The sequence below is a fragment of the Anastrepha obliqua genome, chromosome 3 (assembly GCF_027943255.1).
Source record: "Anastrepha obliqua isolate idAnaObli1 chromosome 3, idAnaObli1_1.0, whole genome shotgun sequence".
Classification (NCBI taxonomy): Eukaryota; Metazoa; Arthropoda; class Insecta; order Diptera; family Tephritidae; genus Anastrepha; species Anastrepha obliqua.
Window position 1 is genome coordinate 86,663,543 of NC_072894.1, and position 17,200 is coordinate 86,680,742.

General features: G+C 37.0%; 1 long non-coding RNA gene across 1 annotated transcript; it reads right to left on the reverse strand.

Annotated features, from left to right (window-relative positions):
* Window positions 1–408: 408 nt before the first annotated feature.
* Window positions 409–16,443, reverse strand: LOC129241831 (uncharacterized). The gene is made up of 3 exons (XR_008582161.1): window positions 16,379–16,443; window positions 15,835–16,319; window positions 409–449 (listed from the first exon to the last, which is right to left on the reverse strand). It is a non-coding gene; the product is annotated as an uncharacterized LOC129241831 (long non-coding RNA).
* Window positions 16,444–17,200: the final 757 nt, after the last annotated feature.

The window sequence follows — 17,200 nt, forward strand, 5'->3', positions numbered from 1 at the left end:
TATCTTGAAACATCAGAGGGATGTACGGAAATTTAGTCTTAAAATATTATATAAAAAACGGACGTGTTTGATATCTGATCTTAATAATTTTTATGCCGAATCAAAATGAAGTGGGTTCATTATATATTTTGTAGGCTAAATCCACTCCTCCCTCATTATTCCTTCATGATATTATATACAACCGTTATGTGCTATAAAATTAAAAATTAGTTAAATACCCTGTATAAATGCAACAAGATGTAAATATGCTAACCATAAAGTGTGGATGAGCATAAAAAGAGAGTAAATTAATTAGAATATATATTATATTTACTGACGAATATACTTATATTATATTTTTATGTATTTATAGCAAAAATATTCGCGGAGTATTTTCAAAGGCATACAAATATACTGAATAATACTCACGTTTTATTTCACAATTTATAAAATTTATGAGAAAACCGCAGCTGTGCAAATGAAACGGTAGAAATATTGGAATATGAATATGATATTTGGCAGTAAAAACGTTAAATGAAACGATTGGATTTAAATACCCAGCAGAAAATAATATCATCTGCGAAAACGGTTAGATTTTAATTATTTTGGTATAATTATGTTTGCTAATGATGATCAGAAAGTACCGGGAGTGTTTAATTTAAACGAACCGCGCACGTGGGAACCGGCCCATATTTTTTTCTTATGTTGGCAGGACTGTAAGACACACATCTGTCACTTTTTAGCGCCATCGGATCACTTGAGAGATGCTGTACGTCGCAAGGGGCCAGAAATGTGGGCAAACAATTCTTGGATTGGCGCGTTATCATCATGCGTCATCGCAACAATCTCAAATTGTGCTGGATTATTTGACCAAACTCCAAGTAAATACCATCGTGCAAGTACCGTATTCACCTGATATGCCCCCCTGCGACTTCTTTTTGTTTCTCAAGTTGAAGTTACCACTTCGCGGAAGGAGATTTTAGTCGATAGAGGAGATCAAAGAGAATGCGACGAAGGAGCTGAAGACCATCCCTTCGTCGGCCTACCAGGGGTGCATGGAGGACTGGATTAGACGTTAGCACATGTGTGTTCCTTCAGACGGGTCATATTTTGAAGGAGATAAAATAAATTTGCCTGAAATTTAACTCTGTTTTGTTTTATTTAAACATTCCCGGTACTTTCTGATCATAGGTACATATATCTCTTTTACATAGAACATAGGACCTCAATATATATATATATATAAGTAGCGCGTTCACTTCTTTTAGGAATTTGGCCGAGCTCTTCCCCCAATTTGTCGTGTGCGTCTTCATGTTATTTCACATAATAGAGGGGCCTATAGTTTTACGCAACCCTCCGAACGACTGATGATTGAAATTTATTATGACAGAAATACTCAAATCACACCTTCATGGTTGCCAAGATGTGGCGCATCTACAAACTACTCCAAACACCCGCTGAATTGCCTCATCTCAATAAAGTCGATCATATTTGGGAAGAATGTTCAGGCCAAAGAAATAAAGTCTTCTGGAACACAAACGAATTGAAAGAAGCTCTGAAAACCGCAATAAATATTCAACCAGACATATATAAAAACTTTGTAGAGTCTATGCCAAGACGTTTAAATTCTGTAATAAAGACTAAAAAATTAGCTGCTAAATACTAATCAAGCAGTTTTGCATTTTATATTAAGAACATTCCACTTTGTACGATTATCCGTATGGACATGAATTCTATGGTTTTGTTTATTTTTATTGCCCGGTATGAAAATGTTGAAATACCATACATTTTTTTATTTTTTTATATAATTTAAATGCTGTTTCCAAATATAATTATTTACAGTGTCGAGATTCTGTTTTAACATTGTACAGTGTGCATGTGCGTTCAAGCGTTTGAGCCACTGTATGCAAACCTTTCTGTCCATTGTTGCATAACAATAGTGAGCTCACATCAACTAGTGCTACTTTGAAGTAGTACTTTTGAAAACAGTTTAAGGTTAATTGTATGCTATATAGTGTCAGTTCCTTCGGCGCACATATAACATACACTGCGTCCAATTTATGCAGGTATGTATGCGAATATAAACATTGGTGCTAGCGTATATTTTAATTCATTAATTATCCATTAATTTTAAAAAAAGGTATTTGCGGTCGGTCAGTATATGATGTTGAAAGTAATATTGCCGTTGCTGCTGTTCCGGATGCTGATGCTGATGCTGTTGGCTATATGGGCTGCAGGTCTAATGACCTCATTTCGGTACAAATTTTTAAACTCGTTCGTATTTATGTCGGGTGTTTTTTAGCTACATGAGACAGCTGACACTGTGTACACAGACTTTTCTAAAGCATTTAATAATCACAGCGCTTTAATTTCCAAATGGAGGGCTACAGGATTTCATCCCACTCTTTTCAAATGGATTAAATTCTATATCGGAAATGTGTTATTGATGTTGATGGTGCGTCATATATTTCTTTGATGGCGTGGTCCGGTGTACCCCTGGGATATACTGGGTCGTAATCATTTCTTTCTCGTGCTAACCGGCGCCAGTTGGGCACACCAAATGAAGCCAACTCCTTCTCCACCTGATCTTTCCAACGCAGAGAAGGCCTTCCTCTTCCTCTGCTGCCACCAACTGGTACCGCATGAAATATTATACTTTCAGAGCCGGAGCGTTTGTATCCATTCGGACGACATGACCCAGCTAGCGTAGCCGCTGGATCTTTATTCGCTGCACTACGTCTATGTCGTCTTAAAGCTCATACAGCTCATCTTTCCATCGAATGCGATAGTCGCTGTTGCCAACGTACAAAGTCTAAAAATCTTACGCAGAATCTTTTTCTCAAACACGCAGAATCTTTCTCTCCAAGCGTCGCTTCATCGGATATTGTCATCGTCCAAAATTTTGCTCCGTACGTTAAGACGGGCATGATGAGAGAATTGTAGAGTTTTAGTTTTGTTCGTCGAGAGAGGACTTTACTACTCAGTTGCCTACTTAGTCCAAAGTAGCACTTGTGGACAAGCGAGATTCTACGTTGGGTTTCCTGGCTGACATTGTTATCGGTGTCAATGCTGCTTCCTAAACATACAACTGCACCGACTGCTTGTTTGATAACAGGAGGTACTTCCTTTTGTCCTCGTTCACCACCAGACCCATTCGCTTTGCCTCTTTATCCAGTTTGGAGAAGGCAGAAATAACAGCGCGGTTGAGGCAGAAATAATAGCATCGGCATACGCCAACAATTGTACGCTTTTAAAAAATATTGTGCCTAAGCGATTAAGTTCTGCGGCTTGTACGATCCTCTCCAATATCAGGTTAAAGAAGTCACCCAGCAGCGAGTTACCCACTTTGAATCCTCGTATGGTAACAAACGGCTCGGAGAGGGCCTTCCCAATTCTGACGGGACTGCTGGTGTTGAGCAACGTCATCTTGCAAAGCCGTATTAGTTCCAACCGGCAGGTATGCTTTTATCCGACCATATTTTGCATAGAAGCTGATAAATGCACCTTACGAGCTCCTCGCCGTCATGCTCAGCCGGTAGTCGGTCGGCGCCCGCGGCTTCGTTGTTTTTTAGCCGCGTTATCGCTATTCTCACCTCGTCATGGTCGGGTAACGGAACGACAATTCCGTCGTCAACGATTGGGGTATCGAGATCTTCACATTTTCTGTGACATTTGCCGCTATCACTATTTAACAGGTTCGAGAAGTTTCCCTCCATAATTTAAGTATGCTCTGGATGTCAGTCACCAGATCGCCGTCTTTGTTCTTACAGAATTTTCGGGCGTTGTTGGCCAGCAACTCAAGACCCTCGCACTCACGTATTTCGGACTCTCGTTTCTTCTTTCGAATAATACGTCTCTCTTCCTTCCTTAGCTCTCGGTGGCTCGCGTTGTGCCGGATCGCGGCGTGGTTCTATAGACAGCATCGTTTCTTTCTACGCAGCATGACATTTCTCTTCGTACCAACTGTTTTTTCGGGCTCGCCGGAATCCAATGTACGTAGAGAAAGAGAAATGTTGCTCCATTGGTCGTGCACGCTGGTTCGTTGGGCAGTACTCTCTGAGAGCAGGAGTGAGAGTCGAGTAGCGAATCTTCTGGCTGTCTGTTGTGATTGCAGCTTTTCGATGTTCAACATTCTTTGCGTAGGTATATGTACGTTTTTGGCTGCACAGAGGCGTGTGCGCAGTTTGGCTGCAACGAGGTAATGATGCCAGTTGATGTTGGGTCCTCGGATCGTACGTACATCTAATACACTAGAAGCTTGTCGTCCATCTATCACAACATAATCGATCTGGTTTCGCGTTTTTCGATCAGCAGACAGCCAGGTAGCTTGGTGTATCTTTTTACGCTGGAATCTGGTGCTGTAGACTACCATGTTTCGGGCCCCGGCGATGTCGATCAGCCTCTGACCGTTACCGGATGTTTCATTTTGCAAGCTGAATTTCCCCACTGTGGGACCAAAAATTCCCTCCTTGCCCACCCTGACATTGAAGTGGCCAAACACTATTTTTATGACGTGCCGGGGCAGCGCTCATAGGAACGTTCCAGGAGCTCATAGAAGGAATCTTTGGTTGCATCGTCCTTCTCTTCCGTCGGGGCGTGGGCGCAAATGAGCGAGGTGTTAAGAAATCGCACTTTAATGCGGATTATTGCGAGACGCTCGTCCACCGGAGTGAACGACAGTACTTGGCGATGAAGTCTCTCACCCACAACAAATCCAACACCGAATTTTTCTTGCCTTGCTCCGTTCATCGCATCTCTTGGATAGCAGTGATATAAGCCTTTACTCTACTTCCCCATTAAGGGACCGGACATTCCAGGTGCATGCCCACAAATCATATTCCTTATTTTGTTTGGGGTCGTTATCAGTATAGGAAGTTCTCGTCCAATGCTTTGTTTGTGTTTTCATTGGGGGGATTTTTAGGTGGCGGGTCCGAAACCCATCGCACAACCAGTTATCGCGGAATGCTTCGCCTTCTCACGTTGCTCACTCCCGAACAGGTGTTCGGAAGCTACCCAGAGGATACTTGGGCTAATCCTGGAAGGTGTGAGCTGCTTGAACCATATGCAGAATAATCGTCCCGGCCACTCCCAAGTGAATGGCGATCAGAAACTGTTCCCACTTGCGTGGACTTCTACATATGGAACCATCCATTTAGTAATAGCCTCGCAAAATTTGGACAGCTTTGAAAATCGTCTAAAGTTACGCATATTATTTTTGTTGCCTCTTTAAAAGATTGTCAGTTTCCAATAATCAATGAAGATTCCAGTAGTGATTTATTAAAGATAATTTTTAGACCGTCTACATCGGTGTAAGATGAGGGCTTCAATGCTAAAGTTCCATCTGAGATGTCCTCAGTAGGGAGATACAAATTACCGAAACTTGAGGATGAAAAATTAATAGAATGTTACAGCTTGAGATATATCATTGTGACGTAAAATGTTTGATTGAAAAAACTGGGCAAATAAATTGGCTACCTCCAAAGGAGAGTTCGCTCACGTCTTGTTCGATTTTGTGAAGTGGCAAAACGCTTTCGAACACGACTTAATTTATTCTCAGATATATAATTACGATAAAGAATTTAAAAAATACTGATATTAAATACAAAAATGATGGTTATTCGTTTTTATGAACCTTTCGTAAAATTTATAACGTAGATTCTTAAGTTTTTATAAAGCTATGTGTATACCATGAAACTTATAGCGGCACTTTTCAGCTTGGGAATATTTGAGGAGCTTGTTTCTAACAATGTTAATTTAAATGTATTAGAACAATCAGTGACACTTAAGGGGGGATTCTACTGTAAAAATCAAATTTTCATGGATTTTGTTTTCATACTTGTATTAATTTAATTAGTAAAAAAAAGTTTAGGGTTACATAAACACAGGTCTTGAGTGTACAAAAAAAATTTTTAAATTTATTTTCATTTCAAAATGGCAGCTGTACAGCCGCTCCCCCGAAACGCCTTTTGAAATCTGCCCACACTGTCGCGCATTTAAAAAAAATCTGAAATCAAAAAACCCAAATTTTTTTTATTATATATCATTATTTTTAGTTGTTAAGCCTATTACTTGCAAAAAAAAAATTTTTTTGTAAAATTTTTGAAGTTTTTTAAAAAATCGACATTTTTTTGTTGTCATTTTGTTATTAAAAAAGGGGTTATAAATAATAAATTTTTCCCCACCATAGCTTTAAAAACTAGTAAATATTGTTTAAAATATACTATCAAAGTTTGAGCTTGATATGTTAATTTTTCACGGAGCTGTGATGTGGGCAATTTTGAAAACGTGGTTTCGAGAAAAACACGCATATGACCGTAAACCTCTCGAGCGCTCAGTTTATACCTGCTTTGCTAAAACTTTTATAACTTGAAAACTATTCAAGATTTCTTTTTAAGATTTTCATGGAACATTCTGGAGTTGTTTCTGAGTATGTTTCAACAAAAAGTAAAAAATCGATTTTTTTTTAGTTTTACAGTAGAGTCCCCCCTTAAGACGTTGACATTGAGAAATATATAGAAGAATTAAAATTACCTGTAACGAAAATGAGGTCAAAAATTCAACTGAGTTTGTTCTCGAAACAACTACTTTGAACTAAATCTAAACCACCACAAATATATTACATCTAAACTCAACAGGTTATCGCTGAAATATGACTCAAGGGAAATGGTAGCATAACATGGAGTTAAACCAAATGTAGAGAAATTTGTAATCTTTGAAATATTCGGATGATTAAAATTCCCAAAAATACAATCACTTCTGTACGATCATCAACTTCATTAAGATCAAGAAAGACAACATTATCAGTATAAGCTTTGTAGGTTTCAAAATTACTTCTTGGCGGAATGAATGAGGCTTTAAGAATAGGGAAGTCGAAAACCGAAAGAACTTTTGACGCTAACACATAATTGTTCGAGAATACGGTCTTCATTGGCAAGTTCTATTTGAAAAGCTTGACGGCGATAAGAACACCTCCTGTCAATAAACACCCCGTTCTACCAGCATGGCGATCTTTACGATCTTGATAACTGAAGGATTTTTTAAATGAAATCAAAATGTCTGACCATTTCCACTAGGTGCCTTCACTGAGCAATGTTGTATAATAACATTATTATACATTGGTTTCGATTCTGGTATGCGATTATTTTCTGAAATGCAACGTAATCACCATCAAACCATTTTTGAAGCGATGAGACATGGTGTGAAACCGCAATGAGTTCGCCCAAACGGTTCATGAAGTTTTTGCTATATGTTTGATTTTTTTGGAAGGGCATTATCCACTGTGAGCTGCTATTTGAGGTGACCAGAATTGGCGAATAGAAAAAGTACGAGTATTGTGTTTCACTCACAGCCTGCATACATCTCTAACAAAGCATCAAAGTTTCAAGTGAAGTTCTATAGCAACCGACACATAGTTTACATTCGCGAAATATAATATGATGCAAGTAGAATTTTGAAAAGTGAGCGCGGCCGCGCTAGCTAAAATTAAATTTTATTTAAATACCTATGTGCGTGTATATAAGTAAGTACGGCAGCCATAGACCAATGGGTGAGTGCGCAACTACCATTCGAGCATGAAACACAAAATAATAGAAAAGTTTTTTTCTAATAGCAGTAACCCCTCGGCAGAGGAGGCAGCATAAAACTGTAGCTCCCTTCATTTGTGGAAAAAACCAAGACGGCCACCACAAATAGGAAAATAAGCTCGGCCAAAACACCTAACAAAGGGTGCTAGCGCCATTTATATCCTTATATATTTATATGCACATATAAGTTTCGGTCCGGACCAAAGCTAGAACTTTCTTATTTGCCTGACATAAAATTGAGGGAATCGCTCTAAGGTGAGAAGCCTTTCGAAGGCGCTGCTGGGCTAACATTGTATGTATTAAATGAATTATTGCCTATATATTAAAAGTTTTGATGTGAACAAACATTTTGGGTAACCTTTTCCTTAAAATAATTTACATATGTACATTCATATACTCGTATCCAGCCTCATATTTATGTCCACGTAAGCGTACATATTTATTATCGTTATCTACCCCTTATCGTATACATATGTTTGCAAGCGTAAATTTATACATATATCAGAGTAGAGCACTTTGAACACAGTTTGGACAGGTTTGACAGCAGCATGAACATTTTTTTAATATCAACCAACCCAAAAAGTTTTGACGAACAGGTATTTTTATATTATTTACAGTGGCAAAAAAATTTAATCTCGGCCAAAAGTTGGAAAATACTCATCATTGGATTTGCGCAATAAATTTGAAATTCATTTTTCAATGTAGGACATGATTCATTCCAACTACATACATTTTACATATGTCAGCGTATATGTTACTGCGGGTTAACACTCCATGCCAAAAGTACCACACCGATTTTAACTTTTTTCTACAAGTAAACAATTTTCTTTTCTGATCAGATATATATAAATATTTATATTTTTTCTTCCTTATTGGGACAAAATGAGCAAGTCATTTCTTCCTCATGCTAAATGGGGAAGCCAAGTGCTTCAACGCTTGATATATCGAATTCAAATAAAACCCTTATTATTTCCCTGTTATCACCAACAGGTACCGAAATGAATACGTTTAGGGGCTGGAGTTTCTGCTACTGTTGTATCTATTTCCATCTATTATCACTATTTCCATGTCACCGTAAAGCTCATATAGTCCAATTCCATAAATATTCCATAGAATCTTTTTACTAGAACTCAAAGAGCCATCTCATCAGATAATAGGTCCGTAAGAATTAAAACATTCTCTCCTTCGTACTTTCACTTTATAATATACCTGTAGTTCGTTCACTCAGTCAATTAAGGATTTTTTACTACATATATTGGGAAAGCCATGTCGATTTAGCTCGTTTTCTATTCCATCAGTTCCAGACATTAATGGGGAATATGAAGAGTCCGATCTGAGTGTCAACTGTGATTTTTCCAAAAAAACGTTTTAATAAACTTACACCCTCGCTTTTGTCAGCCGGCCACTGCTGACTTTGTTAACCGGTGTCAAGACACATATTCAAATACCTATGTCTTATTTCGAATTGAATCTGAAATAACTAATCCTCGCAGACGTATTTTCGCTCACTTTCATTCAGGGCGTTACTATACTATTAATTTCGAAAAACATGGATTAAACACAAACGAAACGTGCTACATAATTCAAACTTCAACTGGAGCTATATCATTCCAGAAATGGGGTTACGCATAACGCGGTGTTGCTAGTTCCTGAGATATAGCTTTATTCCGGAACTTGGTTCCGACAACTCGTAGTTTCTAGTCATAACTTTGGGAAACTTTCTGTTTTTATTTGTTAAAAAAGTTTCCAAGATTGTCAATTCATTGCCCTTCAAACCCAACTCAGCTAATTTCTATGTTTACTAAATCAAATACCTTTGAAAGATCAATCGTTAATGGAGCAACATAACTATTTTTTCCGAGGCTTTCATAGATAGAGATATACAGGCTGTTATCATACTGGAGCTTAATCAAGTGAAATTTAAACTCAATTTAAATAGACTAATTCGTGAAGTAAAATTCTCAGATGAATCTTAATTTACAAGGTAAGATTGTACAAAACAAATAATGAATTTTGCATTCCGAAGAGGAATTTTAAAAGACTCAAAGATCTATTTTTTACTGCAACATATTTGAATATTCAACGTCCCACAAATATCGTATAAATAACTGGCTAAATAAATTTAAAGAAATCAGTGGAAAAAATAAAATAATTGAAGTATTCTTTAAGTGAAACATTTTCGTTTGTATTTCAATAGAAAATATCTAAATAAAAACACAAGAATATACAATTTTCGTTATCGCACTTGCATAAATTATCTAATTTATGGGAGTTGAGCACACACCGGTTAAATGCAAATTGTTCACTGATTTATGCCGAGTGATGCAGCGCTTTGCGAATGCTAAAGCTCTTGTGCGCTAGAATATTTTAGCAAAAATAAAAATTGGCCAAACAATCAACTGTAAATAAAATAACAGACACACAAACAGAAATTGTAAACAAAAAAAAATTTAAGCAATAATGAGTGAACGTTACCACATATTCATTATAATTTAATGAAATAATTTAAAAACCAAAAATCACAAATATGTGCAAGTACATAATTAGTAAAGGGTGATAAGATTGGTGGTACTTTTTTCCAATAGGGTTTTTTTGACAGATCACGCGTGACTACTGTCAAACTAAATAAGTAATTCTTTCATCATGTCATCAATTTTCAATCATATTTCCTTAAAGGCGAGGCTGCCGCAATGTAATAGTAATAGTGAATGGCGAAAATTGAAGCCCGTCTCCACATCGTATTCATCGTACTCTGCAACCTCAAATATTTATTTAAGTTCTATTGAAGGAGCCAGGCGCAACCGTTGATGGCTATAACGTTTGAGTTCCAACAACGTGAAACTGCTATCGCAGGTAATATATGGTAGTAGAAGAAATGTTTTCACAAGTCAGAATCAAGCGTGTTGACATAAATTTGCAATGATTCTCATGGAGAGGAGCAATCGGTTAAATGCTTATGATATGATATTTAGTTTCGCATGCTGCGCGGTACATGAAAAATTTTACTCGGATCTGTTCATTAGGGTCATACTAAGTAGGGTCATATAAGTATGTTCACGATCTAGTAACTAAATTTGATAGCGTAAACGAAGCCGGTGTGAACCATAAAGCCAAGGCCATAAATAATGTCCTGGGTTTCGTTTAAGAAACTTTGTCCCGAATTGCTAAGAGTTGCAATATAAATTTACACCAGCCCAAAAACGAAAAGATTTGGGGCATTTTTATTACATTTCCAGTAATGATTCAAATTAGTTTTGACAACTTTCCACGAGAGGCCATATACTCTAAATAGTCGCTAACAAAAAGAGCACGTCTGAGATTAACCAAACGATCCGTTTGAGATGCTGGCGAACATCACCATAGCCACCAACTTAATTATTCAAGAAACAAGGAACCAGCAGTTCGATTGAGATGATTCACTATCATGTAAACTGGAATAACACCGAGAGGGTTTTTCTCCAAATTACTCCAGTGTACAACTGCACCTCTTGACACTAGTGGAAGAGCCTCGGTTGGAGTCATTGCGCAGTGTAATGTTGTTAACAGTGGTCCATTGAAAGTCACACCGCACTCACCAATCCCCAGCCATTAAGACTCAACAATTTCTTATGGGAATGCATGGTGGTGAACCCAAGTCCAACCGTTCAAATCTGTCAGTTAGTAATTGTATAGCAAACTAGCCGAATACTTAATGTCACTACTGTCAAAGGTGAACGAATTCGAAGTCCGAGCGTGTATGCAGGGCACGGAATTAGACGACTGTCACTGAGTTTACCTAAATATCAGCAAGAAGTTGTACCATGTTAGAATAAAGATAGTCGGCCACCATCAGATGGGTGCCCTTAGCTAAGCAGTTACAGTACATATCCTTTCACTACAACTCGTAAGGCTTACCTTGTATTTGGCTTTTTAAATGTTATTAATTTTAATGTATTTGTAACTTTGGTAACGGGCGTGAAGCTACCTTACCTGCAAACATAACCTCATATATGAACAATAATATTATTTAATACATGAATACAATTGCATTGTTTGCGTTTATGTAATTCCCTTGAATGCGTCAACATTTCCTAACATATAAAGTATCTATTAAATAGTTCAATAATTTATTATTATCAATCTCGCAAAAGTCAACATTAATTAACTCGCGAATAAATAATTATATTAGACCACAATATAACATAAACTACTCGCACACACTGGCATATTAAGGAACATTCAAATGACGGGAGGGATATAGGATATGATAAATGATGCTCAAAATAGTTAGATATGGATTTGAAAAGGTATGAAATATACAGATATTCACATTCAAAATGGGATACGAAGGAAATTTGCCAAGCGTGGAACGCCAAACAAAAGCCTAGGCCAGATTGGAGAGCTTCCACTTTGGGGAGATACTATAAAGAGTTAGACACATATATCAGGGGTGTAACTGTAATCAAGTACATCAAAACACAAAAGATTCAATTGTCCGGTCACATTATACGAATTGCGAACGATAGAGGTATAAAAACGACATTCGAAACAAATCCACAAGGCGACAGAAGAAGAGGAAGGCCGAGAAAACCATGGAGCAATGGCATTGAAGGCAACTTTGAAGCTATGGGCATATCTGATATTAGCGTAAAACTGGTGATCGAGTGACGAGAAAGTGAATTTCAACGAAAGCAATAGTTCAAAAACAAATCAGACTTCACCATCCCCGACCTTATCTTCAAGAAAGATTTTACGTTACGAGAAGGTGATTGACAGATTCGCCATTGAAATCTACACTGACGGTTGTAAGATGAACTGCGGTGTGGGATCTGACCTCTATTCGGAGTCCCTCAAATTATCCAAATCAATTCGATTTGATGACTATGCCAGCGTATTCCAGGCAGAATAATTAGCAATCAGAGAAGCTTTCAAATCACTAAAACACTACAAAGGTATTGGTGCTATAGTAGCAATCTTTTCAGACAGAGTATCGCAGCAACCATTACAGGTCATTATAACGGTAGAGTATGGAGAGGCCTATGCCTTTCCGTCAATGCTTCGCACAATGAATGCTTCGTCCCGAAAAGATGACCTCTTGATTTTATCCTTTTACACGCTACTAAACAGGGTGCGCGCAAGTGAAACCATTTCCTTCAGGTAGTTAGTTTCATTACAAATATCCTTTATCATTAATTTTTGATTGCCCATTGTGTTTTATGTCTCATGCGATATTTTTTCGAATGTCTGCCCACAAAAATATCTTTCCATTTAGAATATGCGTATTTCAATGTAGGGTAATTTCTCTACATTGTAATTTTTTTTATTTCACATTAATCGAGAGGGGTCGAACCCTTATATCCCCGTCATCCAAAAGCCCATGTGTTGAATTATCAAATTGTTCAAAGTTGAGCTACAACAGCCTGATATTATATTACGAAATGAAACCTATCTCAAATTAATATGCGCTATTTGCATATATGTACATATTATATGTATTCTTGCTTGCACATCTGTACATATGACATAATTAGAATGTGTGTAACTATCTCAATAGTTGATCCATATGTTTTGTTATTACGATTACATCCAAATAAGTTAAATAGTATACAGATAATAACAATAATAATATGGCATGTGCATGTAATACTTAACAACATTTTTGATTGTGAACTTAAGAGGTTAATAGAATGTATGTACATTTCATATATCTCATCACAGTTACTTTAACTGGACATTGAGTGTGTGATATACGTTATATGATATATATCACTATTCATCACCCTAAAGTGTGTAGGTTCAATATTCTAAAATGTTTTCGTTATTATTTTATCGTTGCTATTCACCGTTTTCTCCGTTAAATAAATCCAATGAGAGGTATTTTGAAAAAGAGCTTGGTCCCTTTCTTACAAATTTAAATCGTGATTTGGTCCAAAAGTGATATCACAAAAGTTGTATCACCATATCTCAATATGCACACATTTTGCTTAGCCTAAGAGTGTGGAACCGATGATAGCGGGAGCTCCTGGGTGCGCTCGTTCACGTGATTATTTATTTCGGTTTGTTTGCACACATTAATGCGGTGGCGCTAAGCATCTTTTGATAGAATGGGACTCTTGTGATGGGTGTGTGTTTTATGTGAAGAGCTTTTCTATTTCATAAGCCCATTGAGAAATTTCGCTTTAACATGACATGGAATGTTACGAAGAAGAGACGTTCTGTATTCAATAACTTGCTTTTTCATGGTAGAAATTCACTCGAGGTTTGTCATTGCCCGCCGAGGAGAGAGCGCTCTTGGTTGGTTGGTTTAAGTGGGGATTCGTCCAGAATGCAACTAGCGCTTCAGCACCATTTTGTTGCCACATCCTCGTTACCAACTTGTTTAAAGGTTATTTACAGCATGACTATATCCAGTCTGTGCGGTTCAGGAACCTTATTAGGTTGTTGACATCTAAGCCAGATACTTGTTCGAGACTCTCGAACAGCGGTTTGCCCAGGGTTAACGTTCTGTCCTTCCATAGGGTAGGGCATTCACAAAGGAAATAGCAGATTGTTTCCTTTTTCTCTGGCTGTTTATTGGATTGGCAAACACATCATCCATCACTCAAAATATATTTTTTTATTTAATAAAAAAGTTATTAAAAAATAATAATAATAATATTAATAGATGATTAGTTTTCAGCCACTTGTATTAAATTTTTACAAACTAATTTCACTAATATTAGATCGATCTATTATTTCTTCTTCAACTCCTTATATTAGAAGAAATGTTTGCAAGGTCGAAAATTTTTCTTGTTGTGTTAACGATATTATATGAACCGAATCATATATTATTTAGCATTGTTAAGGTACATATAGTATGTAAAAGAAAATGCTTCCCTCTTAAACCTGTCTTCGGAATGTCAATAATCAAACAGATTCTTCTTCGAAAAAAATATATTGTTTTCATTAGACGGTTAAAATTTGATCAGATCCTATTTTTGGGTATAAAATGTACCTGTATTTGAAAACGAGTTGCCCTATTAAAATATGTAGACAAATATTCTGGAATTTTTGGCCAAAACATCTTATTGATGTTGACAAGTTTACAGTCAGTAATGGTACGAGTGGAGACATTTTCTTGTTACGAGAATCTAGTGCTGCTCTTATCATACTAGACTTGCATTATCTGGATATGTGGTCAACTTCTGGCAAAATTTTGCTGCCTCCATATTACCGTAGAGGCATAATACTTCTGAATCCAACTCTCTGAGCTCTAAAGAATCTTTAAAAAGTCACGCCTATTTGTAAGTAATGAATAAATCCTAGGCGGTACCTTTTTGTATCTGCATCTGTATAATTTTACGCGATAAAACAACGCATTAAAGTTATTGAAACTTCTTATGAAAATGGTCGATTTTAAGAACAACATATCTCAAAATTCGTGATTTTTTAAGTGGAAATAATTGTCTGAATTAGGCGACAATTCAAGAAACTGGTTCTGTCGAGGATAGAAAAGGATTGGCAGACCAAAAACTGGAGATTTTTTTGAGAATATTGCTACTTAGCGCAATGTTTTATTGAACCACCCTCAGCATCGATATCTCGACGTTCTCGTCATTTCGGCATTCATGAATCGCCATAAAAAAGTGCCTCATCAAAAATATCTGCCGCTCGGAGTCGGCTTAAAACTGTACGCCCCCCCATTTGTGGAATAACATCAAGAAGCATGTCACAAATAGGAGAGGGAGCTTGGCCAAACTTCCAAAAAGGGTGTACGCGCCATTTATATTATATATATGTATTAGGGCGGGTCGATTTAAAAATCGCTCATTGCTCTGTCAAAATCGTATTCTAGGGATCAAAATAAGAAACTTTGCCGAAGGAACCATACCTCTAAGATGAATTCTGATATCCCCCTAATTTGGGTCGAACGAAAAATCCCACTTTGACCCATTTAGAGTGCTCCAATCGAGTCCAAATGTATGACCGACCCCCACTAACTTTGGACGGCCGATCCACCCATGCCAGTGGTATACCCCCTGGAACTCCCCTGGAGGGTTTCCCATACAATCATTTCAAAATATCACTAAATATACACTGAAAGTTCTACCCAAATTGGGGGACATCAGAATTCGTTTTAAAGGTATGGTTCCTTCGGCAAAGTTTCTTATTTTGATCCCTAGAATATGATTTTCACAGAGCAATGGGCGATTTTTTTGCCTCCCCACAAATCGGCCCGGCCTAATATGTATATATGTATATATATATACGTTTGAATATAAATAGCGAAATGGGAAAGAATCTAAGTTCTTACCTGTTTTACTTCAAAACATCCAGGCATGTCTTTTGAAAGATCCTTTATTACAAAACACGGTCATTGTCGTATGTAAGTAGGTTATTGCCAATGAGTTACCTTCCGAGGCGAACGAGATACATCTGTTTTATGTATCCTAAATGTTGATAATTTGTTATTTTTCAGTATTTCTACATATTTATTACTACGTGGAAAGGTTTATTCAGCCATTCACCCGAGCGACAGATAATTATGAGGAACTCATACAACTAAAATCCTGATAAAAAATATGACTGTCACTGAACTTTTATCAATGTGCAACTTATGCGACAAAGTCTGGAAGGACTGGTGCACAGTTCGGACTTAGAAGCCTTGATTGATGCCGATAAGTATTGAAAAGCTTCTCTTCAGCATACTTAATAGCTTCACGTTCTTGTCATTTGTATAGATCTTGTACTGAAAAACTTTAAAATTATCTAAAATCTGCCAATTTTTCTCAGTGAGAGCTGTTGGATAAAAACACCAAATTAGTTTAAAATAATATATGCATATAAATTTTGCCTACTTTTGATTAACCACATCTAATAATATTTCATCTCGCTTTGTAAATTTGATTTGAACAAGTTTTCTTGTAATGAGCAAAAAACTTCAATTGTCATTTACATTTTAAAAGGCATTATGTACGCACACTTGTGAACTTCAAAGCCATATACTCAGTATACCTATGTATTAAATGTAAGCCGTATACTTCATAAGCGATAAGTGCACTTGGTAGGCGAAATTTGAAATTGGTGATTTAATCACATGAATGACCAGGAAATTGCCTACTTCAACTGATTTATCTAACCACATACAAGTTTCATTGCCATTCTTCTATTCTTCCGTACTGCAGGACGTTGGGTGATAAAAACCCATCGGTGACCCACAAAACCAATACCAAAGATATTTGTGGTTTTACGTTTGTTCAATGTCGGCAAATTTCCTTTGTCTTGGAAGTGCAAACGCCTGCCTACTTTGATTTACTGCCATTGATCGACCAGACAAAATCCACTTTATAGATAACACTTTATCACTGCCAAGTAGGCTTTTTCGATTCAGACACTGCTTTCGGCTGTGGACAGTGTCAGTTGAAGTCGAAATACTAAAAGCTTCTATTTCCAGGTCACTTTGAAACGTTTCCCATATAATTGAAGTACAAATCTAACAACAACCAAAACAAGAATAAAAGTAGAGTAAAATAACCCAATGACATTTGTGCAGCCGCTTGTGTAAAATTTATTGCACTTAATTAGGTGAATAGTGAACAAATTGCTGGGCAATGCTCGCATTGATTATGCGAAATCCAATGGATGATAGATTCGATTAAATGAATGCTGCAGAGCAAAAT